Genomic DNA, 10,882 nt, shown 5'->3' with positions numbered 1-10,882 from the left:
TCAGAATGTTTTAGCCTTGTAAGGACTAGCCAACAAAATAATCTAAGCAAAGGCATTAATGGGTAATGCACAATTTAACTATACTTTGTAAATATTTTGTGTATCCTTATCTGTCTATGATCACTCTGTCCCAATCTCTTCTCTCCCTATTACACATACAGAGAGAGAGAGAGAGAGAGAGAGAGAGAGAGAGAGAGAGAGAGAGAGAGAGAGAAACTATTGTCTGGGGTATTAAATTGAGGATCCAGGGACACCTCATGAGACAGTGCAATAACCCAAAGAGGCAGGCCGGAGGAGGAAATATTTTGGGACACCACTCAAATAACACCCTACAGGTGACCACTTATTATATCTAGGTCTAAGACCCACCTCTGAATCCAACCCTAGAGAAAACAAGTTGTCTGCCTGTAGGTTCTGTAACACAAATCCAGAGATAGGTTGCAGAAACAGAAGCTCAATGCGCCCTCTGGTGGTGCATTGTCTTCTCTCACTGACCAAGTAGAACAGATCAGGTCATTATTTAAACACTGCCCAAGCTTTTCAGGTCATGAATTTGGACATGTTATATTTAGATCTTAGTCACAACAATGGGAAAAAATCAAACTAGTTACTAAGTAGCCTCCATTCCTAAAATTATTTTCTGCTGTTTCTGCAAAGTAAACACAGAGCAACATTTGGAGAAGAGAGGATATTTGGAAACTTTCCAAAAGGGAAATATTTCTGTCATCTGGAAACATCTGTACAGAAATCCCAGATATTAGATATGCTCAGTAAGGAATTGTCACAAGTCTTCAAAACTAGAATCAGAGCATTCCTGTGAAGTTGGGGATAGGCCCAAAGCAAAGAAGAAAAGAGCATACTGGATTAAACATGGCAATCCGTGAATGAAATTGTCATGACCAAATTTGTGTCTCCCACAATTATTTGCACAGAAATGAAGAGTACAGTCTGTTCATCAAATTGCTATTTCTTCTTTTACTAACAGAGGATTCAAATAATAGAGGACCAAATTTCATCCCACTTGCCTTTGGTGTGATCAAAATTTGTGTGATACAATGCCAAAATCCAGGAGGTGACCAGAATTCCACTGTCTGACTTGGTATTTAGTATTGGACTGCCACCTCATAGTCACTTGGTTATAGAACCACATAACTTTTGAGTCAACCGATAATGTAGTTTATATAATGGAACAAATATAAAATCAGATGAATCTCTAAAAATGAGGAAAGTGTCTGGGAAAGTAGAATATACTATTAGATCAGTGCTGAAGAAATGAGATGATGTAATTTTAATACTTTAGAAACAGTAAAACATTTGCTAGATGTGAGATAAGTTCTGGGGTTCTGCTTCTGGAATTGGGTATGATTTCAGGCCTAGAACTGACTAAAACCATGTCACCTATAAAAGTCCTCAGATACGGGCAGCTAGATGGTGCAGTGGATAAAGCACTGGCCCTGGATTCAGGAGTACCTGAGTTCAAATCCGGCCTCAGACACTTACCACTTACTAGCTGTGTGACCCTGGGCAAGTCACTTAACCCCAATTGCTTCACCAAAAAAAAAAAAAGTCCTCAGATAGGACATGATTTCAAAGGTTTTCATGGCATAGGACAAGATTTCAATTTTTGAAGATCTTTAATGTTCCATCTACAGACACTTGAAAAACAATATTCATTTCAATAGGAAAGTTGTAAACAGATGTGAGGAGAAAGGGACTAGATAAATACTAATATATATGGCAAGAAAAATGAATTAGATTTTTTTCAGGATTTTTTTGGGGGGTGGGGGTGGGGCAATGAGGGTTAAGTGACTTGCCCAGGGTCATGCAGCTAGTAAGTGTCAAGTTTCTGAGGCTGAATTTTAACTCAGGTCCTCCTGAATCCAGGGTCGGTGCTTTATCCACTGCACCACCTAGCTGCCCCAATCTTCTGTACTTTTCAATCACAACTTCTGATATTTCTATTTCTGTCTTGTAATCTAGCATTTCTATAGCTCATATTGTCCATGTATGAAGATACATATTTTTCTAAGGACTCCTTATAATATGCACAGGTAGGCTAACATACCAGTAGAAAATCAGTATATGCCCCTACTGATGAGATCATAGATCTATAGAATCATTGAAGTAATGCCTATGTGATCCACCTCACTCAAATAATTGAATAAGACAATGATATGAAGCTCTTTATAACTAGAATGTAATACACACATTTAAAGCATAATAACTATTTCTTCACATATATATTATTTCAATTCCTCTTTGATCCGTGGAGGTGGCTCATGGATTCTCAAAGACTGTGCCAGTGTAGTTCAAGCCCTAGAATATTGTATCAGCCTAGAAAGGCATCAAGTAGTGGCCTGGGGCGGGGGGCAGCTAGGTGGCACAGTAGATAAAGTACTGCCCCTGGATTCAGAAGGACCTGCATTCAAATCCGGCCTCAGACAAATCTGGCCTCAGACGCTTGCCACTTACTAGCTTGTGTGACCCTGGGCAAGTCACTTAACCCTCATTGCTCCGCAAAAAAAAAAAAAAAAAAAAAAAGTAGTGGCCTAGGGCCAATAATAGGCAGCTAGGTTGGTTTGTAGATGCTCATCTTTAGAACATGACTAGAAAGTTGGACATCAAGTAACTAATTTTTTCAGTCATAGCAGCTCATGAAGACTAAACTATAGAAGGGTGTCAGCATATCCACACAAAATGAAATCACATGTCCTTGATGTGAAGGTATGAATGTGTTTATATATGTATATATGTGTGTATATTATATGTATATATAATATATGTGCATATAAATATGTACATATATAATTATTGCCTTCCTATTCAGCTGATAAGAAAGCTGAGACAATTTAGGAATTGGAAGGCATTCACAATCAGAAGAACTCATCACTTTCTAGATGAGGTACCTGAAGCCCAGAAAGATTAGGGTAGCTTGTAAGAGGTCACACAGCTAACTAGCTGGGGTGAAAACCTGGGTCCCCTGACTCTCTGTTTAGTGATCTTTTCACTCCACCATAACCTGCCTAATTTGGGGTGAATTCAAAATTCAAAGATTGGCCATACTGTTTCATAGGCATCCCTTGGGCCATAGTGTCTTCTTTTAGATTGGAACCTGACTAGTAACATTAGACTGACTGTCAGGAGGCCTGGATTCTAATCTGAGAACTGCCAACTAGATGTATAACTTTGCATATGTGAATTTAAGTTCTCTGAGCTTCAGCTTCCTCCCATAAAAATAAAAGGTTTTTTGGGAGAGGTGTGTTAGAGATCTTTGAGCTGAGAAATTCTGTAATCCTAGGGATTTTTGGCACTGTCCCTCATGATCCTCCCATTCTTTGCAAACTCTTTGACTCTGGGTTTAATTCCCTTAGTGGTGACAGCTTTCTGTAATTAAAGCATTCTTTCTTGGATTTCTGGTTTAATATATGTCATGACATCATCTTTGGTTTTTAGACTAAATATAAACCCAGTAAATTATGGGCTGTGTGGTACACTGGAGAGAGCTGGTCTGTGACTCAGAAAGACATAGATTCAAGTCCTGGCTCTGATACATACTGACTGTGTGACCTTATGAAAGTCATTTAACCTCTAAGAGTCGTAGGAAACTTTGTAAGACTACAGATAGCCCAATAGGTGTCCAGTTTGCATTGGTAGAGGTGGTTTCCTCACCCGGGAGTTCCCTATAACAATAAAATCATGTCTGGTTCCCCCCAAAAATAAAGAATGTGGTTAATAAAAATAAAAATCTTCCCTAAGACCTAGAACAACAGTTTTAGTAAATTAAGTGACTTTAATAAGAAGTGTAAAAGTGTCCTAAGCTCTCCTTACATAAGTGTAGTATTTTTCTATAAGAATTTGAGCCTTTCTGACATCTGTTTTAAAATGTTAAACACCAATGGAAAGGTCAGAATATCATTGTAGGGTATTATGTTGTGTTATCCCTGCTTTATAAGAACATCTTCCATTTTATTTATATTTCTGTAAGAACTCCAAGCATTTGTGTTAAGATGTTCTTGTTTTTCTTCAAAGGGTTTAAAAATACACTGAGAAACTATTGGCCCCAAGAGACTTGTCACTTCAGATGACTCCTTTGTTTCTACTCATATGTAAATGGCATCTAAGGAACCTAACTTACATATATGAAGGGATTTTCTAGCAGCAAGGGTTTTTGAACATTGGAGTGAGCAAACAATGGGCACTAGGGAATCTTTTTCTTTGGAGAAGAATCTCTTCCTTTAAAAACAGAACTAATTAGGGGTGGCTAGGTGACGCAGTGGATAAAGCACCAACCTTGGATTCAGGAGGACCTGAGTTCAAATGCGGCCTCAGACACTTGACACTTACTAGCTGTGTGACCCTGGGCAAGTCGCTTAACCCTCATTGACCCACAAAAATCATAGAATTAATTGTCATCTGTCTGTGATGGTTTAGATATGGCCTTGCATGACATCCTAGAGATGGACTAGAGGACTTGCCAAGGTCCCAGCAGAACCAGCAATGCTATCTATACACAATTTCTGAATCTCATGCCTTGACACAAGGCACCTATGTCAATTATTCATTGAAACTTGTTTTAAAATGGAAAAGGAAAGAATTCCACTTTGAGGTTTATTTTTATAAGACACTTTTTATGCAACATAATCAAGTTTAGATCATTTTCTGAGGCTAGAAAGATTTGGAAAATGATCTTCGTTCAGTGTGATATACAAATAATACAACAAATGGTGTGAGTGGACATAATGTTATCAGTTAACTTAATTTAAATTTCCCTCAATTCAATTCAACAAATAATTATTAATTAGCTTACTCTGTACAGAGTTATTTGCATATTGTCTGTCCCATTAGGCCATGAGCTCCTTTGAGACCAAGGACTGTTCTTTGCTTCATTTTCGTTTTTTGCCTTGCTTTGACTCCCCAGGGCTCACTTAATACTGTACCTAGAGCATAATGGGTGCTTAATAGATAGTTATTGACTGACTGACTATGTAAGACCCTTTTCTAGGTATTGAAGATAAAAAGATAAAGATGACATAATCCATGTCAAAATCAAACAATCCGGGGCAGCTAGATAAAGCACTGGCCCTGGATTCAGGAGGACCTGAGTTCAAATCTGGCCTCAGACACTTGACTCTCTCTCTTACTAGCTCTGTGACCCTGGGCAAGTCACTTTACCCACATTGCCTTGCCTCCCCCCCAAAAAAAAATCATACAATCTAATGGGGGTATTAAAAATCAAATGTTATCAAATGAGATATTCTATCGAATAACATGTATAAAGTGCTTTGCCAACGTTAAAATGCTATATAAATGCTAGCTGTTTTTATTAGATATAGAAAAATGCTATAATATTATTTAGAAAATTACTCTGTTCTTAGCAGATATCAAGCATAATAGCATTAGAGATTTGGGTAGGGGTTTGCCTTTTAACTGGGGAAATTCAAGAGCCATTGATAGAGAAGTTGGTACCTAAACTGACTCTTGAAGAACAACAAGGATTTCAATCAGTGTATATTTCAGGAAGAAGGATCCTGTCAAGGTGTGAGAAGATTCATGGAAGTTCAGGAAAAGATTAATGACCAAGAAGGAATAGAATTTAGCTGGAATGCAGACTGCATGAAAGAGAGCACCATAAAATAGCTGGAAGGCTAATCCAGAGTGAAATAGTGGACAGCTTTGGATGCCACATTGAGTTTATATTTTATTTAGCAACCAATAGAAAACAACTGTTGGCTTTTTAAGCTAGAGAATGGAATGATCAGTTCAGTGCATTAGGAAGACCACCATGGTATCAGTGTGAAGGATGGATAGCAAAAGATTGAAAGTAAGAAAACCAGTAGAAGAGTTATAGTAGGTATCCAAAAAGGAATTGAGAAGAGTAAAAAGAAGAAGATACTTCAAAAGTAGAAATCATAAAGTTTGACAATGGATTGTATGTGGATGTGGGTAAATCAAAACTCACCCTTAGGTTTCAGATCTGGGTGGTGAGCAGAATGGTGGTGCCATCATTAGAAATAGAGACATTAAAAGGAAAGTGTTATCCAGAAATGAGTTTGGGACATGTTTGAGGATCTAGTTAAGGATGTCCAGTAAGCAATTGGAAATGCAAGATTGGAACTCAGGACAGAAAGCAAAACTAGTGACAGAGATTTTGAAGGAGTCATCTATGTAGGTGATCATTGAATTTATGATAGTGGATGAGTTAACTGAGGGTAGGAGAGAAAAGAAGGCAAAGGTCAGAGCATTGAACAGTAGGCATGTTCACTAGTGATTACACACCTTCAATATTTTCTTGCTGTCTACATGACGAAAGCCTTCCCGTTGGAAGTAAGGCTCATCTATAAACAGACAAAACCATGGAGATTACTTGAGATGAGTCCTTTACAGGACTCATTTACATTTTCTTTACAGGAAATATATAAAAAACTAAATAGGCTAAAGAAGACTTGGTATCTTGTAGACTAATCTTTAAGCATAAATATAATTTTTTCTCCTCATTTGTGGGTAGTCCATTAAAGACACTTTCTTCGGCCCAATTATATGTGTGACCAAATCTATTCAAACTATAAAAGATCTTAGATTTAGAGTTGAAAGGACCCTAGAAGCCATCTAGTCCAAACCCCTCATTTTATAGAGGAAACTAAAGCCCACAGAGGTAAAAGTGAGTTGCTTAAGTTTGCACTGATAATAAGTGACAGAACCAAGATTTAAACCAAATTCCTTTTAATACAGATCCAGCACTCTTTCCACTGTACTACTCTATTATTATTTATTATTTAGATAGGATTGAACCCAAGATTTCATTAATATACCAGTGCAGTTCAGTACTTTTTCTGCTATTTATTGCCTTAAAAGTTTGCGTAGGACACTGAGAAGGTAAGTGACTTGCACAGGTCACACGGTCAGTATGTGTAAGAGGTAGAACTTGAACCTACATGGTAATAGTAATAATTGTAGTAGTGGTAGTAGTAGTAATAGTAATAGTAGTAGTAGAAGTAATAGTAGTAATGGTAATAGTAGTGGTGTTAGTGGTATTAGTAGTAGTAGAAGTAGAAGTATTAATAGTAGTAGTAGCGGTAAAAACAGCAACAATAATACTTTACAAACATTCTCTTTGGTACATGCTTTGGTTCATTTACTTAACAGAAGGTACCATATATGGATTAACAGGAAAGAACTCTAGTGACCCTTTCAAACATAAACCAGTTACATACTTATCTACAACATGGAAAGTATTCATAGCTTTTATTACTCTCCCCAAAAATCTATTAACACTTTTTAAAAATAACATTGACTAAAGAGCAAAAAGTGTTGTGCCAAAAAATATCTCAGGGACATAAAAAGCACCTAATAGTAAAAATAGTAATAAATCAATAATAACTGTATTCACACAGTACCTTACATGTAGTCTGGTTGATATGATCCTCACAACCATAACACATCAGAGTTATTATACAAGTTTTACAGTAGATGGAAATGACTTGCCCATGTTCACACAGCTATTGATTATCTAAAGAGGAATTCAAACCAAGTCCTTCTGAATTCAAGTCCAATATTCTATGAGCACACCACCACTGCTCTCTACTAGAGCCTGAAAGCACTTGTAATCACTTATCAGAATGGAGCAAACATTACACAGGATAGATCTTATATGATGACAGTAAGGAATACCACCTTTCTGCTGCATTTTTTATTGTTTGGTCATGTTCAACTCTTCATGACCCCATTTGGGGTTTTCTTGATGAGATACTGGAGTGCTTTGCCATTTTTTTCTCCAACTCAGTTTTTTTGTGTGTGTTTTTGTTAGGCAATGAGGGTTAAGTGACTTGCCCAAGGTCACACAGCTGGTAAGTGTCAAGTGTCTGAGGCTGGATTTGAACTCAGGTCCTCCTGAATCCAAGGCCAGTGCTTTATCCACTGTGCCACCTAGCTGCCCCCCAATTCAGTTTTAGAGATGAAGAAACTGAGGTAAATAGGGTTGAGTGATTTGCACCCAGGGACGCACAGCTAGTGAGTGTCTAAGGTCATATTTGAACTCAGGTCTTCCTGACACCCAGAACTCTACTCATTGTGCCACCTAGCTGCCCTCTGCTGCATTACTCCTTCCTATAGCATGTAACTTCAGTAGCAGGGAGAGATATTAATTCTTTGAAAGGCAGCTTGTCGTAATAAATGGTGAACAACACTTGGAGTTAGGAAGGCCTGAGTTCAAATCCCATCTTAGATTTTCTGAGTCGTACAATCTGAGGCAAGTGACTTAATCTCTATGAACCTCAGTGTCCTAAAATAAAAATGTGTTACCTCACAGGATTATGGTGAGAATTAAATGAGATAATATAGGTAAAGAGCTTTGTAAACTTTAAAGCGATATACAGTAGTAGCATTCAAAAAAAAAAGAATTGCTGGCTTGGAGAAATGGTCATGAAGTATGAAGAGAATTATGGTCTGTAATGGCTTTTCATACATGTCATATATCTTCTGAGGAAAAACACATTTTCCAAGTGGTATTTTATATAAAATAAAAGAGGAATTTCTAGGTTTTGAATCCTAGAGTCTGAGCAATCTACAGCTGAAAAGAAGAGTATCCTCCCCTCACCCCCACACCTACACCTACACCTACACACACACACACACACACACACACATACCTCCTTTGAAATCTACCAAGTAAGCAGTGAATGCCTGTCTGGTTTATTGTACCAGGATCTGGCCACACAACTTCAGTTGACCCTGAAATATATACATTGAGATTTAATGTAGGGTAGTTTAAAAAAGAAGATCTTGAAAGCAAGTTAACTTTCCCTAGCAAAAGAAATCTAAACTGGGCCATTGTCATCCGTTTGATATTAACATCAGCTTTTTTGGCAAGCTTGAAAACACTGGGCTACGCTATAAAGCTAAAAATGTCCTGGACCTAAAGTTGTTTACACAAAATATGAACAGATCTAAAGTTACAGAGCTAGGGTTGGAAGAGGTGGCTCTAAGGCCATCCTCCCTACAGCTGACGTCACACCAGTCCCAGCTGCTGGTCTGACGCTGAGCTGAACTTTTTTTTTTTTTACTCTGTGAAAGTAGTGAAAGGTTCAAAGAGGCTTGTTGGTGTTGCTCTGCTGAATTGTCTCGCCTGCGTTGGTGTCTCCTTAAAGGAGGGAAATTCACAGACTAGGGAATTTTTTTCTATTCTCATAGTTATACATTCCACTTGTTTTCACTGCTAGATTTACCAATGGACTGACAGAACTTTCAAAGGATTTCCTCCTTGCAGAAAAAAGAAAAGGTATGTTTTTCTCTGGAAGTCTAAAAGTGAGCATCTAATTGTTATAAAATAGAAAGGGAATGATATGTTTTAAAAACCTTGAAACTGCTGGAGCCCAGGATTATTTAAACATCTGTCTCTGCCCAAGTCTGTGTTTCTTGAAAACAATGAGGTATGTTGTAACGGATTGTAGTGAGTTCCAAGGGAAAAACCCTTCAGTTACTTAGATGGTGTCTTTAGGCTTTGAATTTTTTTTCTAATGAGAAAATGCTGACAATGCCATCCAGCAGTCTGGCCTCTACTTTTGTTTAATTGGTGTTTTCAGAAAGGGGCTTTGGGGGGTTTAATTTTTCTAAATGTACAGTTCACAAAATACTCTTATCTCGAGATTTTAAAAGTAAACAATCTTACTTTCATCCAACCTTATCATTTTTTTATTGAACACTAAAAATATATATCAAATTTAGGTAGAACATCATCTCCATAACAGGTTAAGGTCTTGAAAAAGGAAAAAAAAAACATTATATCTTTTGACATAAAGGCAAGTTAATTTTAGATCCCTGAATCTTTATGTCAAATGTTTCTTTTAAAATCAATTATTTTATCATTATTATTTTTTTAATGTGATACAATATAATATCATATCTAAAGAGATGGCTCATGATAGTTCTGTGACCCTCCCTGATCAAAGCCTTCCAAGGCCTAGGAAGCTGTTTAGGCTTTAAGTTATAGAAAAGATGCTTATGTGCATGGATAGAATAAACTTACTGGAAGTGAGAGAGTCCTTTTGAGAGAGTTTATGTCTAACTCTTATTAATGCTTGATAGACTCAAATCCAGTAAATTTAAACAAACCTACCCAAGGACTGAGGGTAGCTAGGTGGTACAGTGGAGATAGCATCAGGCATGGAGTCTGGAAGATCTGAGTTCAAATCCAGTCTCGGGCACTTAGTATCTGTGTGACCCTGGTTTCCTCATCTGTAAAAGGAGCTGGTAAACTACTCCAGTATCTTTGCTAAGAAAATCCCAAATGGGGTTACAAAGAATTGAATGTGACTGAAATGACTAAACAACAACAAAAATTCAAGAACCAAAATAGATTTTGGATGGGAATTACAAAGGGTGAAAAGGAAGAAATATTTTAAAGAGAAGGCAAGGTAAGGATGGAGCATCCCTTTGACTGAGAGGCATGATTTTGGCTAGCAGTGGCAATGAATATTAATTTCCTGTGGGAACTCTCATTGCATCATCTCTTCTTGGTCTAGAAAGTTACTAGCAATGGCTTCCTGAGGTCAGGGATTCTGTCTTATCATGGAGGGCCAGGCAGGACCTCAGAGGATATCTAGTTCAACTCCCTAATTTTACAGATAAGAGATCTGAGGCCAATGAAGGTACTTACCTAAGGACACAGACATAGATTTTTGGCTGCTCTAATCCAAACCCCTAGTTTTTACACATGAAGAAACTTAGTAAGCTTCATAGGTAGGATTTGAACCTAGGCCCTCTGACCATTGTAGCCTTAGTCTATCTTTGTAGGAGGTACTTATTATAGAATCAAGGGCAGCTAGGTGGTACAGTGTATATATTGTCCAGCTTGGATTCAGGAAGACTTATCTTCATGAGTTCAAAT

Source organism: Dromiciops gliroides, chromosome 4 (genome assembly GCF_019393635.1).
Source record: "Dromiciops gliroides isolate mDroGli1 chromosome 4, mDroGli1.pri, whole genome shotgun sequence".
Taxonomy (NCBI): domain Eukaryota; kingdom Metazoa; phylum Chordata; class Mammalia; order Microbiotheria; family Microbiotheriidae; genus Dromiciops; species Dromiciops gliroides.
This window is presented reverse-complemented; position numbering follows the sequence as displayed.